Source organism: Bos taurus, chromosome 17 (assembly GCF_002263795.3).
Source record: "Bos taurus isolate L1 Dominette 01449 registration number 42190680 breed Hereford chromosome 17, ARS-UCD2.0, whole genome shotgun sequence".
NCBI lineage: Eukaryota > Metazoa > Chordata > Mammalia > Artiodactyla > Bovidae > Bos > Bos taurus.
Genome location: NC_037344.1, coordinates 59,953,932 through 59,975,710, shown reverse-complemented (window position 1 = coordinate 59,975,710; position 21,779 = coordinate 59,953,932). Strand labels below are relative to the sequence as shown.

Sequence of the window (21,779 nt, the reverse complement as noted above, 5' to 3'; positions counted from 1 at the left end):
ACATTCACTTTGTCGTGCCACAGTTCTCCAAAACTCTTTTCATCTTGCAAAACGGAAACTCTGTTCTCATTAAACACTAGCTTTCCATTTCTTGACCCCCCTTCCCCCAACCAAGCCCCGGCACCCACCTTTCTACCTCCGTGAAGCAGAGTACACTAGGGACCTCGTATAAATGGAACTGTACAGTATTTAACCTTTTGTGTCTGGTTTGTTTCACTTAGCACACTGTCCTCAAGGTTCATCCACGCTGGACCACATGACAGGATTTCCTTATTTTTAAGGCTGAGTCATATTCTATTCTATGGAATGACCACATTTTGTTTGTCCATTTATCCATCCGTGGACATTTGGGTTGCTTCCATATCTTGGCTGTTGTGAATAGTGTTGCTATGAACATGGGTCTGGAAACTGTGAGGTCTTTTTTTTTTTTTTTAATTAAAAATTTAGCTACACAGCTAATAAAATTAACAACACTTCCTATAAAATTAAACCAATATATATGACTAAAGTTCTTCTAGCTACTTCCCCCCAACCTCCCCATCCCAATGATAAGTTCACTGTTATCAGTTTATAAGTTTTCACTTATTTATCTATACACTCATGCGTACATGTGTGTGGGTACATGTATATCTTTAGAAAAAGATGTATGTGCAGTTAATTCTGCTATAATGTGGCATATGCCGTCCTAAAATCTTGCACTATGAAAAAAATCACACAATAAAACCCCAAGAACTTATGAGAAAAATAAAACTAAGGAGGCAACACTCTAAACTTTGTCAGTAACACATTAAAAAAAGAAAGGAAACTAATAAAAACAATAGCACAGTTTTACATGTTAAATGGTTAAGAAATACCTTAAAAAAAAAAAAGAAATATCTAAATGCTATAATAACTATGGAATTTGACTTTGGCAAAGTTCTGAACTTGTCTTGTGGAAGTGGTGCCAGAAAGGCTGCAGCTTTTGAATTCTTGTGAATGGGGAGAAAGAAGTTGTCTGAAATCAGAAATTTGTAACCCAGGTGTGGGTAGGTGTGGCTCATAACACACACTGTACACGGAGGCAGATGGAAGAGGTTGTGGGGTGTCTGTTTGGTGTGTTCCTGTGTGGTCAGTTCAGCTGGGTGCAATTTTCTGCATTGACCCAGTGTTTCTTGTGGATGAAATCATGCATGAGCAAACACAAAATTTGGTTATGCTCAGATTGTTCCCAAATATATCAGTCACGATGGAACAAATTTATGTTTTCAAAACAAGCACAACTGGCTACACACACACACACACACAGAGAAAATAAATGGAGCTTTTTGAGTGTGTGTGTGTATTTGCATAAATTGATTCATATTAGATGTATAACTATGCAACTTTTTTTTTTGCTTAACAATATCCCTAAGAAATTTTCCATATTAGTAATGCAGACTTGTCATGTTTTTGCTGCTGTATAGAGTTCTGTGGAATGAATAATCCCATTTAGGCCTCCCTCTAAGGATGGTCATGTAAGTAATTATATTGTAGTCAAATGCACAGAGCAGAATTTACCATTTAAATTATTTTTAAGTATACAGTTCAGTGGCAATAAGTACCCTCACATGTAACCATCCATTTCCAGGACTTTTTTTTAAATCTCCCCACCCTGAAACTCTGTACTCATTAAACAATAACTTCTTGTGGGCCAACAGCTATGGCTGAGTGACTCTGGGCAGTTTTTTTTCCCTCTCTGGGCCTCTGTTTTCTCACTGTAAATTGAAAGCAAGAGTCTATAGCTCTCAGATTTGGACTAACAATTGCATGAGGTGGTACAGGTCATATGCCCAACTTCTTCCTTGGCATACTGTAGGTTCTTGAAAAATAGCTCCTATTGTCATGTGAAATTGACTAGATATCCCATCCTGCTTTGCTGTGGTTTACCTGACATCCGTGTCCTACACATGGCAGGGGGTGGGTGACATGTCCTGGCTTGCTGGGATCCAGAGCAGAGGGAAGGTGGAGTCTAGAGAGCTTCCTAGTGGATGAGACCTTCACCCATTCCACTCTTCCAGCTATTCTTTTAGATGGGAGTTCCAGGCCCCTCCCTGCTCACCCCCTGCCCCAATCCAGGGCCCAGGCCAGCCCTTGGGACTCTTGGGAGTGACCCATTTTCAGCTACGGTCAGTGCCAGCCTGCCCACTGGGGCTGCCAGTTGCAATGTGCATGGTAGCGAATGGATTGAGGTCATGGAGCAGATGGCAGTAACTTTCAGTTGAGATCTGCCAGCCTGCACTGGAACCAGTGACCCGGAGGTAAATGCATGTGCGTGGTCCCTCTCCCACTTCCGTCTGTAACTCTGGGACCCTGTCCCTTTCTAGCGCCTGTTCAGGCTTCTCCCCAGGGTCCAGAAGTGTCTCTTAGATTTTGTGGACTCCCAGGAACAGGAGAGAAAGTCACATTCTTGCAGGCAGTAGACAAGTCTCAGCCTCTACAGTGCTTGAATCCTCCCTTTCACAGGGAGCTCAAAGCACCTAGGTCTCTTCATTGGATTAATCTGATGTTATCCTTGTGTGTGTGCGTGGGGGATGTTTATCATTAGTCCCACTTTATAGATGGGGAAATAGAGGCAGGAGGAGGATGGCCCAGGAACCTGTAATGCCTCTGGATCAGAAAGGATTTACTGCAGCTGTTTGGTTCACAGAGCTCTTGGAGAATCTGGAGGAAGCTAGGGTTCCTTTAGACTCAGATATATAGATAAGTCTTACTCTTCTTATTTTTAAAAATCTATTTATTTGACTGCACTTAGTTGTGGCATATGGGATCTTTAGTTACAGTATGTGGGATCTAGTTCCCTGATCAGGGATCAAACCTGGGCCCCCTGCACTGGTAGCCCAGAGTCTTAGCCACTGAACCACCAGGGAAGCCCCATGTCTTACTCTTGACTTTACCTCCAGAACCTAAAGCCGCACTGGGCATACTGTGGGTGCTCAAAGTAAAGTATTGATTGAATGAATGAGTGAATTGATGAGCCATGGCTGAATACCTCCAGTGTGAGGCAATTAACAAACTAAAAGAGAAAGAAGCATTTTCTTATGCTCTTAATCTTAAGGAAGTTAGCTGTTCCCATTCTATAGATGGGAAAACTGAGTTATAGTTCTCAGGAGGTGGGAGGTCTTCCTTAACAACTCCAGGCAGTACGGCTTCACACGGGATCTTAGTTCCCCAACCAGGGATGGAACCCAAACCCCCCTGCAGTGGAAACTCAGAGTCTTCACCTCTGGACCACCAGGGTGGTCCCAGCAGTGCCACTCTTAACAGAGAATGTTCCCCACAGACGTGGCAGCCTTGGGACAAGTGACAGATGAATTTGTAGTTGAGAGCAACCAACACTGGAAGAAAATTGCCAATATTTGCTGAATCTACACCAAGACACCTTCTTTTCAGCCCTCACATCTTTGAAAATGCTGTTTCTCTTAGGGCTGATAAAATCTGATCACACTGTGTCCTTGAGAAAAATGTGTGATGTCTCTATAGCAGATAGAAGCTGGAAGGTCCTTGGAGAAGCCAAAGAGTTGACCCCATTAAAGAGAGCAAGAGAGGAGGGAAGAGCATAGGAGGACAAGATTCCCTAGTGGTGGTTTTTCTGCTCTTTCTTGACCTCAGCTGCTGCTCAGGAATCTTCACGGGTCAGGAGATGGTGTGTGAGGACGGGGCCAGAAGGTGTGGAACATGGTAGAAGGAACTTCAGACTTGATGTCTCAGTTCTGACTTGGTCACCCCCAAAGCTGAGCTTTAGTTTTTTGACCCATAGATCAAGAACGAGGCAAGAATTCCACTCTACCCTGCTGCCCCTCATCCCCAACCCCTGCCAAAAAAAAAGCAAAAGAACTTTCCTGGTGGTCCAGTGTTTAAGACTCTGTGCTTCCACTGTAGGGGGCATGGGTTCGATTCCTGGTCAGGGAAGTTCCATGTGTCTCATAGTACAGCCAAAAGAGAAAAGCAAAAAAAAGAATGAGGCAATAGCATTGAATCTTCAGAGTGGTTACTATAACGGTATATTACACGTTGTTGTTCCGTCCCTAATTCATGTCTGACTCTTTGTGACCCCAAGGACTGCAGCACACCAGGCTTCCCTGTCCTTCACTGTCTCCTGGAGTTTGTCCAGACTCATGTCCTTTGAGTCAATGATGCCATCCAACCATCTCATCCTCTGTCGTCCCCTTCTCCTCCTGCCCTCAATCTTTCCCAGCATCAGGGTCTTTCCCAATGAGTCAGCTCTTTGCATCTGGTAGCCGAAATACTGGAGCTTCTGCTTCAGCATCAGTCCTTCCAATGGATATTCAGGTTGAATATTCAGATTTCCTTTAGGGTTGACTGGTTTGATCTCCTTGCTGTCCACAGGATTCTCAAGAGTCTTTACCAGCACCACAGTTCGAAAGCACCAATTCTTCAGTTCTCACTCAGCCTTCTTTGTGGTCCAACTCTCACATTCATACAGAAAGATGTATATTGCATGTACAATAGGATAAATATAATTAATACTACTGTGTATTCCATATGAAAGTTAAGAGAGTAAATCCTAAGAGTTCTCATCACAAGGGAAAAATTTTTTTCTATTTCTTTAATTTTGTATCCATATGAAATGATGGATCTTCACTAAACGTTATGGTGATGATTATTTCATAGAGTATGTAATGTCCAAATGTGCCCTGCTGCTGCTGCTGCTAAGTTGCTTCAGTCGTGTCCGACTCTGTGCGACCCCAGAGAGGGCAGCCCACCAGGCTCCCCGGTCCCTGGGATTCTCCAGGCAATAACACTGGAGTGGGTTGCCATTTCCTTCTCCAATGCATGAAAGTGAAAAGTGAAAATGAAGTCGCTCAGTCGTGTCCGACTCCAACGGACCCCATGGACCGCAGCCCACCAGGCCCCTCTGTCCATGGGAGTTTCCAGGCAAGAGTACTGGAGTGGGTTGCCATTGCCTTCTCCGCAAAATGTGCTGTACACCTTAAACTTATACAGTGCTTATGTCAATTATATCTCAATAAAACTGGAAGGGAAAAAAAATACCCCAGTATATTACATACCCAGTTGGGGAAGTTTTTGGCAAGTAGTAGGTATACAACTTCAGAGAGTCCAGGGACATTGGGATGGTGGGCGGGGTTGGGGCATTAGTGGTTATGAAGGTTTTCTTTAGGGTGCAGTAGAGGGTGCTTTGTGGAGAAGGCAATGGCACTCCACTCCAGTACTCTGGCCTGGAAAATCCCACGGATGGAGGGGCCTGGTGGGCTGCAGTCCATGGGGTCGCTGAGGGTCGGACATGACTGAGTGACTTCACTTTCACTTTTCACTTTCATGCATTGGAGAAGGAAATGGCATCCCACTCCAGTGTTCTTGGCTGGAGAATCCCAGGGACGGGGGAGCCTGGTGGGCTGCCGTCTCTGGGGTCACACAGAGTCGGACACGACTGAAGCCACTTAGCAGCAGCAGAGGGTGCTTTTAAGAGCCATCCTCCTGGTGAAGGCCCAGCCAGCCGGTAATGGAAGGACTAATGACAGTACTGATTAATCACAGCTTGTCTTTGAGGCAACACTTTCATGTTGGAGAATCCTCAGGCTTTCTCCAGCCACTGGCTAAAGCCAGGAGCTGACCCACCTCTGCCCTAATAGTACCAGTTCTTTTTTTTTTTTTTTTTATAGATTACCTTTCATCTTGGCATCAGGCAGAACTTAATAATCATGGTCTCTGTCTCCAGCTCTGCCCGAGCCTGTGGTTTAGGGACCATGTTGTTAACCTTAATTGTTTTTTTCTGCCCCAGGGGAAAAACTGTGGCACCAGAGAAGAAGGGGCCTTATAAACAGAGTCTAGCCCCCCTCGGATCTGCTCTTTGCATACCAAGGCAGCTAATCTAACCATAGTTGCCCTCCTTTGAGAAGTGACTTGGTTAGGCAGCCTGTTGCCCATTTTTGGTACATATATCAGCTACACACATCATCATGATGACTGTTTTTTTTTTTTTTTTAAGAGGTTGAAATGACTTAATTAATTGCTTACCTATTGATTGATCTTTGTCCTTATGGTAGATATAAAACTCCATGAGAGGGACTTTCCTAGTGGTCCAGTGGTTAAGAATCCACCTTGCAATACAGGAGACTCGGGTTTGATCCCTGGCTGGGGAACTAAGGTCCCACATGCCTTGGAGGAACGAAGCCCCCATGGTGCAACTACTGAAGCCAAAGAGCCATGACTAGAGAAACCATGCACCCCAGGGAAAGATCTCGAACGGCGCAATGAAGATCCTGCATGCCGCAACTAAGACCACTGCAACCAAATAAATAAAAATAAATATCAAAAAATAAAGTAAAATAAAATTCCATGAGATCAATTCAGTTCAGTCGCTCAGTCGTGTCCAACTCTTTGCAACCCCATGAATTGCAGCACGCCAGGCCTCCCTGTCCATCACCAACTCCTGGAGTTCACTGAAACTCACATCCATCGAGTCAGTCATGCCATCCACCCATCTCATCCACTGTCGTCCCCTTCTCCTCCTGCCCCCAATCCCTCCCAGCATCAGAGTCTTTTCCAATGAGTCAACTCTTCGCATGAGGTGACCTAAGTATTGGAGTTTCAGCTTTATCATCAGTCCTTCCAAAGAACACCCAGGACTGATCTCCTTTAGGATGGACTGGTTGGATCTCCTTGCAGTCCAAGGGACTCTCAAGAGTCTTCTCCAACACCACAGTTCAAAAGCATCAATTCTTCGGTGCTCAGCCTTCTTCACAGTCCAACTCTCACATCCATACATGACCACTGGAAAAAACCATAGCCGTGACTAGACGGACCTTTCTTGGCAAAGTAATGTCTCTGCTTTTGAATATCCTATCTAGTTTGGTCATAACTTTCCTTCCAAGGAGTAAATGTCTTTTAATTTCATGGCTGCAGTCACCATCTGCAGTGATTTTGGAGTAAAAAAAAAATAAAGTCAGCCACTGTTTCCCCATGTATTTCCCACGAAGTGATGGGACCAGATGCCATGATCTTCGTTTTCTGAATGTTGAGCTTTAAGCCAACTTTTTCACTCTCGTCTTTCACTTTCATCAAGAGGCTTTTTAGTTTCTCTTCACTTTCTGCCATAAGGGTGGTGTCATCTGCATATCTGAGGTTATTGATATTTCTCCTGGCAAACTTGACTCCAGCTTGTGCTTCTTCCAGCCCAGCGTTTCTCGTGATGTACTCTGCATAGAAGTTAAATAAGCAGGGTGACAATATACAGCCTTGACGTACTCCTTTTCCTATTTGGAACCAGTCTGTTGTTCCATGTCCAGTTCTAACTGTTGCTTCCTGACCTGCATATAGGTTTCTCAAGAGGCAGGTCAGGTTATCTGGTATTCCCATCTCTTGAAGAATTTTCCACAGTTTATTGTGATCCACACAGTCAAAGGCTGTGTAGATCCGTGAGATCAGGGACCTCATTTCTCTTGTTCACCTCTGGGTGCCCCCACACCCAGAACAGTGACCAGCACACAACAGGTATTTAATGAGTTCCTGGATTCATGAACAAATCAATGTCATATAGACCTTGTTCTGGGCCAACCCATTGACCATGGAGAGGCTTCAAGGAGGAGGTGGGCAGTGAAGGATGAGTTCTCCAATGAGACAGGGGCACTCATTCTGGGCAGATCATAAAGCAGACCTAAAGGTGTGGAGGAGGGACTTCCCTGGTGTTCCAGTGATTAAGAATCTGCTTGCCAATGCAGGGGACAAAGGTTTGATTCCTGGTTTGGGAAGATTCCACATGCTGAGCAGAAACAAAGCGTGAGTGCCGAAACTGCTGAAGCCCCCACACTCTAGAGCCCGTGCTTGGCAACAAGAGAAGCCTTCACAATGAGAAGCCTGCACACCGCAACGAAGAGTAGCCTCTGTTCACCGCAACTAGAGAAAGTTCGCATGCAGCGACAAAGAGCCAGGGCAGCCAAAAATAGAGAAATCAATAAACTTAACAAACAAACGAGCAAACAAAAACTAACCGGTTGTCTGCAACCTTCATAAAACTTTCTTCATTCTCCCCAAGTGGAGATCCACACTTGCCTCATCTCAGTAGCCACTTGCTCACATCATTTCTGTTTTCCTCTTTCATGCTGGATTTTTAAACTTTTCCACATTTCATTGTCTTTCAAAAAATATATTTTGTGTGTACTTTTCAGGCACCTAATCCATAAGCATTTAATGAAAAATAAAAAAATATCTTCTTTATCTTTCATTTCTTGGAGCCGAGCTCCAAGGTCATTGACCGAACACCTCTCCACCATGCAGCATGGTGGAAAGAGATGGGATTCACACATTCTGGCCTTACCTTTGCTTGGTGTTTGACTTTAGGCAGGTTCATTTTCCTCCCTAGGTCTCAGTTTCTCCCTCTGGAAAATGAAGGAATTGGGTCATCTTTGGTTTTCTTAACTGTGTTTTATGGAATGCTTATTCCGGTAGATACTCCATCAAAAAAGGGAGGAGGTTGTTGGTCTCATATATTGAGCAAAACAGTGCACCCTTGATCCCCTCACTGAAGATTGGTGAAGATCATTTGTGTATTAAAGGCTCTGAGAGATGCTGTAGTTAAGGTTGTTGTTTAGTCACTCAGTCGTGTCTGACTCTACTACCCCATGGACTGTAGCCCACCAGGCTCCTCTGTCCATGGGATTTCCCAGGCAAGAATACTGGAGTGGGTTGCCATTTCCTTCTCCCGGGGACCTTCCTGACCCAGGAAAAAACCCATGTCTCCTACTTTGGAACGCGTTGGCATGTGGATTCTTTACTGCTGCGCCATCCAAACCCTGTTTAATTTTTTAAGTCACTGTTACTCCAGTGATGGGACAGATAGAATCAGTGATGATAGAATTCTAAAATCTTACAGGACTCTGGCTTAGAGATTCTCTGGATTTGTCTAGAGAGCATTCTTTTGGTTTGAACCACCTGAGGTTCCAGGAGCAGTGGCACCAGTTGGTTGGGTCTTTTGCCTGCATTTTCCACAGGGAATAGACTGACCTGGGGATCTCAGTCTCTCCCCAGACCCCTCAAACTCACCACCAACTGCGAAGAACATGTAGGCTCAAGAAGGAAGTTGCAGTTACCTCGCATAGTCCCCTTCCAGGATGTCCTGGTCTCCCTCTCTGCATCTCGAATATGAATGTCTTTATCAACCCAGATCTTCTTAGGTTATGGTTCTGCCTCCCCATCCCTCTGTGACAATGAGAGGTCATGTTCCAAAATGAAGTTTTTCTCCAACAGAGCTCCACCCTGACACCCCATCCATATTATTCCCAACATCTGATAAGAGCTTTCCTTTCACAGACCCCTCAATCTCCAGGCTGTTACGTGGAAAATGATTCCATGGTGAATCACGTTGGAATGATAAAGAAAATCCAACACATTTAAACAATTTTTACAAGACTTTTTGGAGACTTTACTGTGCTCATGCCTCATGTGAATCTCTAAGGGGGTGTCAAGAAGGCAGTATTGATCGTGGAGAATGTCCCTCTATAAAGAGTACCAAAAAGCCCTAGGTTCATGAATGTCCAGTTTTGGAAATTCTGCCTTCTCGGGTTTCTTTAAATCTCTAATGCCTGTTTCTTTTGTCTTTACTCTTTTTTTTATCCATCAGTACAAAAACTTGCTGAGGCTCAGGAAGTCTCATAATCCTGTTGTATTGATGTCTTCTTCACAGGGCTATTTGTTCACAAAACCACTTTTTTTTTTTGCTGTGTCACACAACATGTGGGATCTTGGTTCCCTGATCAGGGCTTGCCCCCTGTAGTGGAAACTCAGAGTCTTAACCACTGATCTACCAGACAGTTCCCAAAAGCACTTATTAAGTATGTCTTCAGTGAGTCAAGTCCAACACTACTTACTCACTATGTTGTATATCTATCTACTTATCCATCTATCTTTGATCTATCATTTGATCCATAGCCACATATTATCTAAATATCTTTGTTCTTTGGAGAAACTCCAAAATAGGTGGGAGACAGCTCCTGCCTCCCTCTACAAAATCCAGGGGAGAGGATTTCCTCTCTCCATTCCCTAGAAACTAGGATGTGCCAAGAGGTTAGTGCTGGGCCTAATAGATATCTGCCTAGGACGAAAATCTTGGAGTGACATCGAAACTGTTTAGTAGTTGTCCTGGGGGCAGTGAGCAGTGGTGGTGATGAGAAGAGTAGGGCTCTTGCCATGCTGAAGCACTGGAATTTCAGCCTCCTAGCCTCCCGTGTCTCTTGCCTACTATTCTTCTTGCAGATTCTATGAGTGATCCACTCTCCTGAATATTTATTTTCTGCTTCAGTTGAAGTTAGTTGTTTGGAACCAAGAATCCTGACCACTCTTGTCAAATCCTTGCATCTGTCCGTCCATCCATCAGTTATTCATCTATTCCTCTAACACAACAGACAGTGAGCTAGGCTCCAGCGTTATGCAAAGGTGCAAAGGTGAATATATCGACAGTAACAGGAAATAGCAGCAAATGGATGCTCTATTTAAACAAGGGAATTTGAAGACAGAATTTCACAAAGGAACAGTGAACAAAGGCTATGTTTAGGAAAAGGAATGGTTTGGTACCCTGGAACCGGACATATTACCACTGCTAGGCATGAAGGGGTGAGGGGAGGCAAGCCATTTTCAGAGTCCAGAGACAGCGTGTAGAGAGGCTTCCTGGCAGCAGCTGCGGCCTTGAGTGAGGGACACAGGCAACCTGTGATGACCTGGCATGGAAAGGACCAGAGGATAAATACCTTGTCCACACACACCGCCCTCCCTCTGATCTCATGCCAGAGCCAGAGAAAACACTGAGTTGGCCCATACGGGTCAGCCTCCTGGGCACAGAGCAGGTGGGAGAAAGGGAGAGGGTAGATCCGGACAGCCAAACAGAAGACACAGTGCAATGATGTCACTTTTCCTCTCAAATTTTTCTTGTAGATTCTTAGTTACCTGGTATCCTGAACATTTACTTTCTGCCTCACTTAGGGTCAGTTGTTTGCAATCAAGAATCTGGCAGGTGCAAGTAAAGATCCCACATGCCACATCTAAGGCCCGGCACAGCCTAAATAAATAAATACTAAAAAAAAAGAGAGAGAATTTGGCAAGCATATCCATCCAAACCTCATCCATCCATCCCCTCATCCACTCATCCATCCAAATATCTATCTAAACATCATCTATCCATCCATCCATCCATCCAAACCATCCAATATATCCAACATCCATCCCTCCACATATCTATCCAAGCATCATCCATCCACCCATCCAATATATCCAACATCTAGCCATCCATCCATCTACTACCAGTGGGTTTATGCTATGCTCAGATGAAAGTCAGTATTAATGACCTATGAGACGTCCCGTGACCTGCAGAACTCCCCTCCCCAATTGCCCACCCATCTTTGTCTCCCTCTACTCTTCTAGTTTCCTCTACTCTGGCCACACAGCTTGCCATGCTCTACTCCAGATAAGTCCTGCCTCAGCACCTTTATTCATGATGTTCCCTCTTCATGGAACACTTTATCCTTATGTGTCCCGCTGGCTTCCTCCCTTCCTTCTCCCACGTTTTTACTCAAATGTCACCTCCCCTGTCCTCCTTTCATCAAATGGCAACCCCTCTTCACCACTCTCTCTTATTTTGCTTCTTAACACATTTCCCCATCTCACAGACTCTGTATTACTTGTCTTTCTTGTTTTATCGTGTGTTCTCCATGCCCACCCCACAACCTCCCAGTGGAATGTAAATTCTACAATGAAGGGATTTTTGAAGTTTAGTTTATTGCTGTGTCCCAGACAATCCCTGCCACAGAACGTGTTTGATAAATATTTGTGGAATATAACTATCTGTATCTCTATCTATCTATCTAAGTAAGTGAAAGTCCGTCAGCTGTGTCTGACTCTTTGTGACCCCATGGACTATACAGTCCATGGAATTCTCTAGGCCAGAACACTGGAGTAGGTAGCCTTTCCCTTCTCCAGGGCATCTTCCCTGGAAGATGAGCATATATTCATTATATATATATATATATTTTTTATATATATATAAAATAGATAATCAACAAGGGCATACTCTGTAGCACAGAGAACTCTACTCAGTACTCTGTGATAACCTGTATGGGAATGAATCTGGAATAGAAGAGCTATATGAATATGTATAACTAAATCACTTTTGCTGTACTTCTGAAACTAACACCATGTAAATCAATTATATTCCAATATAACACATATTTTTAAAATTTGTTGAATAAATGAATTAAGATATGGAAGCAGCTCTGTGAAAGTTGCAGATTTTCCAGGACTTCCCTGATAGTCCAGTGGCTAAGACTCTGTGTTCCCAAAGCAGGGATCCCTGGGTTCAATCCCTCGTTAGGGAAATAGATCCCACATGCTGCAACTAAGATCCGGCTATGCTGCTGTGTGCATTGCTCAGTCATGTCTAATTCTTTGTGACCCCATGGACTGTAGCCCACCAGGCTCCTCCGCCCATGGAATTCTCCAGGCAAGAGTACAAGAGTGGATAGCCATTCCCTTCTCCAGGGGATCTTCCCGACACAGGGATTGAACCTGAATCTCCTGCACTGCAGGCAGATTCTTTACCATCTGAGCCACCTGGGAAGTCCTAAGATCCAGCAGAACCAAATAAATATTAAAAAAAAAAGAGAGAGAGAGAATGTTTCAGATGTGCTTTTGGAGGGGAATTCAGCCGATCTGTGAGAGTTACTGCAGACTCAGGGCATCCCTTGTGCTCCCCAGGCTGAAACTGGAGTGAGAGTTAATATGCTACTTGTGCCCTCAGGAAGCGTCCTGAACTTTCCATGCATGCCGGCGACTTGGCTCTCAGTGACTCCTTGTCCTCCTTCGGAAAACCTGCGGGCAAGGGAGGGAAAAACTGAACACTTCACACATTGCATCTTCAAAGCACTTAATAAACACTCAAGTCATTAATTCCCTCGGCTCTCTGGGAAGCGGATTTTATTGTTTCTCTTCTGGCAAAGGGGCAATGAGTGTGCTGGGGAATTCCGTCGTTTTCCCAGGACCATGGAACGAGCTGTGAGTGGTGCCAGAATGGCATTGGCATCCTCTGAGTTTCTGGCCGGGAGGCCTGCTGTCTCCCTGTGGTGGGCAGAGGAGCGGAATCAGATGGGAAGCAGGACAGACTGCCTTAGAGGGCGTCCTCCCATTTTCAGAGGATTATGGGAGCTGGGCGCCTGCGAGGTTGCACAGAAATGGGAATGTACCTGGGCCCATCTTTCCTCCAGGGTTCCAGATCTAAGTCAAGGCTTAAGTGTAAACTTTACAAAGCCCGAGTATATGAACTCTCCCAATACAGTGCGTGCATGCTACGTCACTTCAGTTGTGTCTGACTCTTTGCAACCCTGTGGACTGTAGCCCACCCGACTCCATCCATGGGGTTTTCCAGGCAAGAATACTGGAGCAAGTTGCCATGCCCTCCTCCAGGGGATCTTTCAGACCCAGGGATCGAACCTGCATCTCTTACATCTCCTGCATTGGCAGGCGGGTTCTTTACCACTTTATGACTTCTGCAACCTGGGAAGCCCGAATCCCAATGTAGACCATGACATGATGGGAACCAGATGCAGAACTGAATTTGTATGCCTGGCTCATCAGAGTCCCTCCATAGACATAACTCCTATAATCTAGGTTTTCCTTTATCTCTTCTCTAGCAGAATTTACCTGTCTGATTTCCCATACCATCAATACTCTACTCTCCGGGAGAATGGTTATCAAAGTACTCTATGTTAATAATATTGATGGCTGTTCCAGGAAATCCATATTCTTATAGGTATTATCTCCATGCTGATATTTTTCTATATATATGGACTAAAATTTGGGAGACCTGAGTTTTATTTTTATAAATAAAAGTCAAAATAGTTGTGGCATGTGGAATCTTATTTCCCTGACCTGGGATCAAACGCAGGCCCCCTACATTGGGACTGCAGAGTCTTAGCCACCAGACCACCAGGGAAGTCCTGAGATCTGAGTTTTAGGTTCTGCCACTAACTTGCCAGCTATCAAGGTGGGTCTTCCTTTCCCAGCTGTGGAATAAATAAGAGTAAAGAATATAAATACTCACTATGTGTATCATCCTACTTACTGCCCACAATTCCTGAGACAGGAACTATTTTTCTTCCAATTTTACAGATGAGGAAACTGAGGCACAGAGGGGTTGAGTGATTCATCTCAGACTCAGAGCTGGAAGGTATCAGAAATGGTATTTTAATCCAGGCCAGTCTTGGGTTCATAACACCTATAGTAAAGTGATTGATTTGAACCAGACATGGGGAAAGACGTCAGTGAAAAAGTCAGTTCCATTGTAGCTTGTATTAAAATAACTTTCCTCCCGAAATGTTGAGAAACACTGACATAAATACATGTAACAACTGTTTATAAGAATTGGAATGCACCAGCACAGAATTGGTGGAAATATGAAATGCTAGGGAGAAGCGAAGGAGATCCTTATCTTAGCCTTTTTCCTGAAGACTTTGGTTAATTCCATGGTTATTTATGGAATAGAAAATGAGCAGAAACTGGCCATCTTGCTGGGCTGAGGATTCAAGAGGTTAGACTTTTCAGACTTCCAAAGTGGCTGGAAGTTGAGAAGCATATTGTAGAAAGGAGGGAACCACAGAGACATGAACCCCAAATCTGATGGCTTCTCTTCATTTTACTACTACTCTAGTCTAAGCCATTGGTATTTTATAAAGACAATGACCACAGCCTCCTGTCTGGTCTTTGCGATTCCATCTCTCCTTTTCAGGTTTTCTCAGCATAGTGCAGCCAGAGGTCTCTTTAAATAAAAACAGGAATCTTGGGATTTCCCTGGTGATTCAGTGGTTAAGACTGCACTCCCAGTACAGAGGGCACAGGTTCGATCCCTGGTCTGGGAACTAAGATTCCACATGCTACGGCGCGGCCAAGTGAAACAAAACAAACCAACCATGAATCTTATTATATCCTTCTAATTGCCTCCCAGTATTCTTAGCCTATAATCCAAAGTCCTTGCCATGAACCACAAAGCACTGGATAATCCGACCACTGACTCACTGGCTCCTATCTCTCTTTCCTCGACCTTGACTCTGACTACTTTGCCTCCTTGCTATTTCTCAAATATGCAGACTCCTCTCGTCCTCAACTAAACCATGTATTTGCCCTTCCTTTTCCTCCTAGCACTGTTCCCTCAGATTTTCCACATGGCTTCTTAATGGTCTCTGCTCAAATGTCACCTAATCATCAGAGAGACTATCTCTGGACAACTCTGCAAAAGGACCCTCCACCCCGACTCTATTCCTTTACTTGATTATTTTTTTTCCAGAGCCCTTATTCCTTTATATAATTGTTCCATAAATTTTCTATTGTTGCGTGAAAAAAAAATCACCACTAACTGAGTGGCTTAAAACAGCATACATTTAGGGACTTCCCTGACAGTCGAGTGGGCTTCCCTGGTGGCTCAGCCAGTAAAGAAGCCCTGGGTTGGGAAGATCTCCTGGAGAAGGGAATGGCTACCCACTCCAGTATTCTTGCCTGGAGAATCCCTTGGACAGAGGAGCCTGGTGGGCTACAGTCCCTGGGGTCGCAAAGAGTTAGACACGACTGAGCGACTAACACTTTACTTCACTTCCCTGATGGTCCAGTGGCTAAGACTCTGCGCTCTCAATGCAGGGGACTCAGGGTTCGATCATTGGTCAGGAAACTAGATCTCACACGTCACAACTGAGTGTTCGCATGCTGCAACTAAACATCCTACATGCTTCAAAGAAGACTGAAGATCTTGCATGCCGCAACTGAGACCTGGCGCAGTCAGATAAATAAGTATTTTTAAAAGCACACATTTATTAGTTCACCATTTCTTTGTGTCAAGAGTCTAGTCTTCTGCTTAGGGTCTCAAAAGGCTGCTATCAATGTGTTGTCTGGGCTGCATTCTCATCTGGGGGCTCAACTGGGTAAGGATCCACTTCCAAGCTCACTGAGGTTATCGGAATAATTAATTTCCTTGTAGTCATAGGGACGGAAGCCCTGGGATTATTACTCAGTGTCAGCTGGAGGCCACCCAGCTCCTAGAGGCTGCCTGTAAGTTGACTGACACGACTGCTCCCTTCATCACACCAGGCAGGACAGTCTTCAGAGTGAGTCAGCTAGCAAGATTGTTTTATGTGGATGCACAGAAATAACAGCCCGCCACCACTGCCGTATTTTACTGGCTAGAAGCAAGTCGTGGGACTTCCCTGGTGGTCCAGCGGTTAAGAATCTGTCTGCCAACGCAGGGGATGTGGGTTCCATCTCTGGTCTGGGGGGACCCCACGTGCTTCAGAGCAAATAAGCCCATGCACCATAACTATTGAGCCCACTTGCCTAGAACCTGTACTCCTCAACAAGAGAAGTGACTGCTAGAAGTCTGTGCACGGTAAGGAAGAGTAGCCCCCGCTCTGTAACTAGAGGAAGCCCACACACAGCAATGAAGACCCAGCACAGCCATAAATAAAACAAATGAACTTTTTAAAAAAAACTAAAAGAAAAAGAAAAAAAAAAAAAGCAGTCCCAAGTCCTATTCATACTAAAGGGGAGGGAATTATGCAAAGCTGTGAACACTGAGTGGCAGGAACGATGGAAGGGGGAACCTGTCCATCACAATGATATTCTATATTTCTTCATTTATTGGTATATTATATGTCCCACTAGTTAGGAACCTCCGAGAGTACACGACTTTATGTGTCTTGTTGGTGATTCTATCTCCAGCACCTGGAAACATTATTGGCACACAGTAAGTGCTTAAAATATATTTCTTGACTGAATAAATGAAATAAAGAAGTTCACCAGCTGTCTTGTAAAATGCAGTTTTCCAAGAAAACCAGCTTTTGGTTAATTAAGAGCTGTCATTCAAAATGGCTAGAATCAGCAGATCTCACAAGCATATTCTGTTTTTTAATGTATCTGCTCCAAGACACCAGAGAAAACATGCCCATCGTTAGTCTGGTTGGGTGTTGGAGAACTGCTTGGTGTGGAAGAGGGTGTGTGTATGAGGCTTTGTCCTCGGTTGGGATAAGTCAACCCCAGAGTCATCCGAAAGCTAATCACGGGGGCTGGTTTTGGCATTGGAATGGCCTTTTCTCACTGTGACCTTTGTGATTAATACACCAGATTCATAAATACACATATGCATTATCCACATATCCATTTTTATATCAATAGAAAATGCATTCCAGATGTGTGTTGGAGGTGATAGGCTTTGTGCTGCTGACTTTTTATTTTCTGTTAGGTCTCAGCCCGGCCAGGCACACAGCCTATTGTTTTTATATCAAAAAAGGCAGGTCGTACCTGCTTAATAAGTCGAAGGAATTCGCCGCAACCCGGGGGAACTGTAGGAATGTGGTTTTCAGATCCGATTAGAGAGATGTGGCCAGGTCCCCAGGGTTCTCAGGTTCAGCTGCCTCAGCCTACAATGTCATTCATTGTCTCCCAGGCCTTGTGCTAAAAGATCCCGGTTTTTGCCACCTTTCTTTTGTAGCCTATGTGTGCAGCCCCAGAGTACACCAAGAGGGGAATTTACCACTGAGCTTTCTATTAGCTTTCTTGTTGTTCAGTTGCTGAGTCATGTCTGGCTCTTTGTGACTCTGTGGATTGCAGAACGCCAGGCTTCCCTGTCCTTAACCATGTCCCGGAGCTTGCTCAAACTCATGTCCATTGAGTTGGTGATGCCATCCAGCTATCTCATCCCTGGTTGCCCTCTTCTCCTCCTGCCCTCAGGTTGCATCAGGTGGCCAAAGGATTGGAGCTTCAGCATCAGTCCTTCCAATGAATATTCAGGGTTAACTTTCTAGTCGTCAATTGTTTCCATCAATGTTCTTTGTGATGGCTCTTGTAGGGTTTTAGAAAAGGGAAGAGAAGTTCAAATCTCCCTCAAAGTTGAGGAGTCTTTACTTTTTGACTTTGGGAGTGGCAGAGAGCTCTCTGGAGCATGCACTTTAGGGTCAGAATCTTGATCTGGCCGTTCACTAGCTGTGCGACCTCGGGCAAGCCCCTTGACCTCTCTGAGCCTCTGATGGCTCTTCTGTATATTGTAGATCTTAACACTTCATATCTCTTGGTTTATTTACTTTTTTAAAATTTGTGGCTGCTCTAGATCTTCGTTGAGGCATGTGGGCATCTTTAGTGGTGTCACACAGGCTTAGTTGTGGTACACGGGATCTTAGTTCCCTGGCCAGGGATCGAACCCAGGCCCCCTGCAATGAGAGCGCAGAGTCTTATCCACTGGGCCACCAGGGAAGCCCCACTCTTGGCTTTTTTTGAAAATGAAATGAGATGATGGCCTGGAAAACTCTTAGCACAGGGTCTGGTACATAGCAAACTCCTAATAAGGGCTAATATTATTACAACTACTATCAATATTATTATAATTTAACTTAAACCTGGACCCTGCTCTGATTTCCCTATGCAGGTTTGTTGGTTTAGAAGTGAGTGTGAGCAAAATGCATTCTGGAAGTGCTCCCTTAAATTTTCTCTTGAAACATCCCTGTTCAGAGCCCTGGAAACAAAGACCATGTCCTAATATTCTGGAGCCACATTAGTGACTTTGAACTCTAGGTACATTTATTATTATGTTTTTTTCTTTTCTCTTTGGAAGGCCCCTGCTGATTTAGGGTAGCCCCAGATCAGAGGTGTAAAGTGAAATCCTGGGCTCTGGAGCCAAAGTTGACTCAAGTTTTCCCTTTGATGTGTGCCTTTCTCCTTGCGCTGGGTGGACCCCAGCTGGACACACGCTAGGCACTCAATTAACATGTGTTGAGTGAGTGGCTGGAGGAGAGGGCGCTTAGCCAATAGTCATCCTTGAGGAGGTAATAATATGCTAATGACATTGACACTCATATGCATCATTTTCCTGGTGCTTGGGTCTTTCCACAGCCTGGCTGCTCTGTATGGGTCTCTCATTTACTCCTCACGGAATATTCTATGAGGGGGACGCAATGATGCCTTCTTAAGAGATCAGAATATTGAGATTTACCCTAACATCCCCTGATGGTAAGGGACTGAGCCTGGATTCAAACCCAGGGGTCTGATTAAAGAGCTCTTGGAGACTTCTCTGGTGGTCCAGTGGTTAGGACACCACACTTCCAAGGGGATTTGGTCTCTGGTTGGGGATGAGACAGCAAAAGAGACACTGATGTATAGAACAGTCTTATGGACTCTGTTGCAGAGGGAGAGGGTGGGAAGATTTGGGAGAATGGCATTGAAACATGTATAATATCATATATGAAATGAGTTGCCAGTCCAGGTTCGATGCACGATACTGGATGCTTGGGGCTAGTGCACTGGGACGACCCAGAGGGATGGTATGGGGAGGGAGGAGGGAGGAGGGTTCAGGATGGGGAACACATGTATACCTGTGGCAGATTCATTTTGATATTTGGCAAAACTAATACAATTTGTAAAGTTAAAAAAAAAAAAAAAGATTCCACGTGTAACATGGAATGTGCTACATAAGATTCCATATGTAGCGTGGTCAAAGAAAAGAAAAAAAGCTTTTTTTTTTAACCTCTGTGTGCCGTGTCATAGGCCCCCTGACACAGCTGTCCAAACGTTCGAGCTTTGAGCTGGCCTCGTGTTGAAGTTCCCAAGGAGGTACTGTGCTTCCTTTCAGTCTGGAATGATCCATGTAGAAACATGCAACCAGAACAGCAACGTTTCAATCCTCTCTCTTTTACATAAAGGGAACAGATTAAAACAGATCATGCTCTTAAGGAATTCTGCCAAACCTTTAAAAAGAATGAGACAGATTTGAATCATTGAACAAGTGTATAGGTGATGTATCTGTGTTTCTATATACAAAGGAAAAAAGTTCTGTAAGAGACATAGTTGCCTATTTAAGAGATGGTTAGATTTTATGTGTATAATTTTAGTTTAAAAATTATACTTATTTCATTTAGCTTATGTATATTTTTAAATGAAACAAGAAATCAGAGCATATTAAAGGGTATACAGTAAAGATGCCTTTCTTCCCTTGTCCAGAGAGACCAGGTCCCCCAAGAAGCGAGCAAAGCTTTCAATTCCTTGTGTGTCTTTTTAGAAAAAATTAATTATCAGAGGCTTCGATTAGGAGGAGGGGAATTTTCCTTCTCATGCATATCTGTTTTGCATCCATTGTTGAAGCTTTTGATAACAAGCTTGGTATAAAGAAAATTAAGGTGCTAAATAGCAATCATTTTGCTGAGGGTACAGGTTCAATCCCTAATCAGGAACTAAGATCCTGAAAGCCCAAGACATGCTGCACACACAGGAAAACAAAACAAAAGTAATCATTGAAGGACACAAATACTCCCCTTTCAACCTTATATCCCCGCTTCAGAAATAGATGCTCAGAAACAATCCTTTACCTGGGATATCTAGCTGTGTTCTCTGGTTCTCCAGGAGGTATGACAGTTGATCCTTCAACTCCAACAGAGGAGAAGATGGTGGGGAGACCTTTGATCTCTGGTCCCATCACCTTGATATTTCTCCATGGCAACCACCCTGCCTCAAGTTATGGAGAATGGTCCCATTGTTCCACTATCCCCATCTTCATTCCACCTTAATTACTAGTGGGGTTCACTTCGTTATTGGAAATTTGGTTATTGGAATCGAACTCTCAATAGTGATTGAATTTTATTGTTAATCTTGCCCTTTCTCTATCTATCTACCTACCTAACTTGCTATCCATCAATCCATTTATCCATCCATTCACTTCTCTGACTATTCATCCATCCATCTACCCATCCATCCATCCTTCTTATTATCTGTCTATCTATCTACCTAACTTTCTATCCATCCATCCAATCCACCCATCCACCATTCTTTCTTTTCATCTATCTAATGATCTATCCATCCATCTATCTTCTGATTCGCTGACCTTTCTCCATGACATCTACACCTGATGACTGTCTGTCTCCATTGGTCACATCCTCTCCTGATTTTTCTCACCCCTAAACCTTTGTCTGTGCTGTTCCCACTGCCTTGAGTGCCTCTTCCTGTCCCCTCACCTCTGGTTAACCCTGCTGAGATGTTACTCTCTCCAGGATTCTTACTTCATTCACCAAACCATCCACCCTAGTGGCTTCCATACCTTAGTATTTATCACATTGTATGGCAATCGTCCATTGCCTTACCTGTAACCCCTCCCCCAGAACCTGAGCACCTGGAGAACCGGACCTGTGTTCTGTCCAGTGTTAACTCTTTCGTGGAGTGCATTGTCAACATAGAGGAGATCTGTGGACACATTCATGTACCACATTTATTGAGCAGCCACTCTGTGTCAGGCATTATAGTCACAAACCAAACGAGAGGATTCTTACCCTCAGAGAGCTTCTGTTCTAATGTGAGTGGCTGAATGGACACTGGGCTCTAGAACGCAGTGTGGAACGTCTTGTGGTGGTCCAGGCACCGCTGGCATTCCCATCTCTGTGCGTTTGGACGTCCTCTTCCCATGCTTCCAGCACACTTTCTCTCCTGTCTGCTTAACTCCCACACCAAGGCTGGGGCGGAAATCACTGTGGTAGGTCCCTATGTCGGTGATCCTCTCGTACCTTGAAAATTCCATCAAAGCAGGGTCTTGGGCGTGTGGGCACCTTTCAGAACATCGGCCCCCAGGGAACCAGGAGACTGTCTCTCACTTTCCCTCCAGCAGCTTTAGGATCCAGGTCCAGGCTGGGCAGATGAGAAGGCCTTTAGCAAACATGCACTAGAGAAGGAGAGGAATCATGTTCTCAGTCTCTCTGCTTCTGGCCGAGGAAGGATTGTGTTTTTGA

General features: G+C 44.4%; 1 long non-coding RNA gene and 1 other non-coding gene across 4 annotated transcripts in view; one reads left to right on the top strand and one right to left on the bottom strand.

The window, feature by feature from the left end:
- LOC100848596 (uncharacterized) overlaps positions 1-21,779 on the top strand; it is a 155,990-nt gene that overhangs the window by 62,343 nt on the left and 71,868 nt on the right. The window lies entirely within an intron of this gene.
- Positions 18,195-18,267, bottom strand: TRNAE-CUC (transfer RNA glutamic acid (anticodon CUC)). The gene has a single exon. It is a non-coding gene; the product is annotated as a tRNA-Glu (tRNA).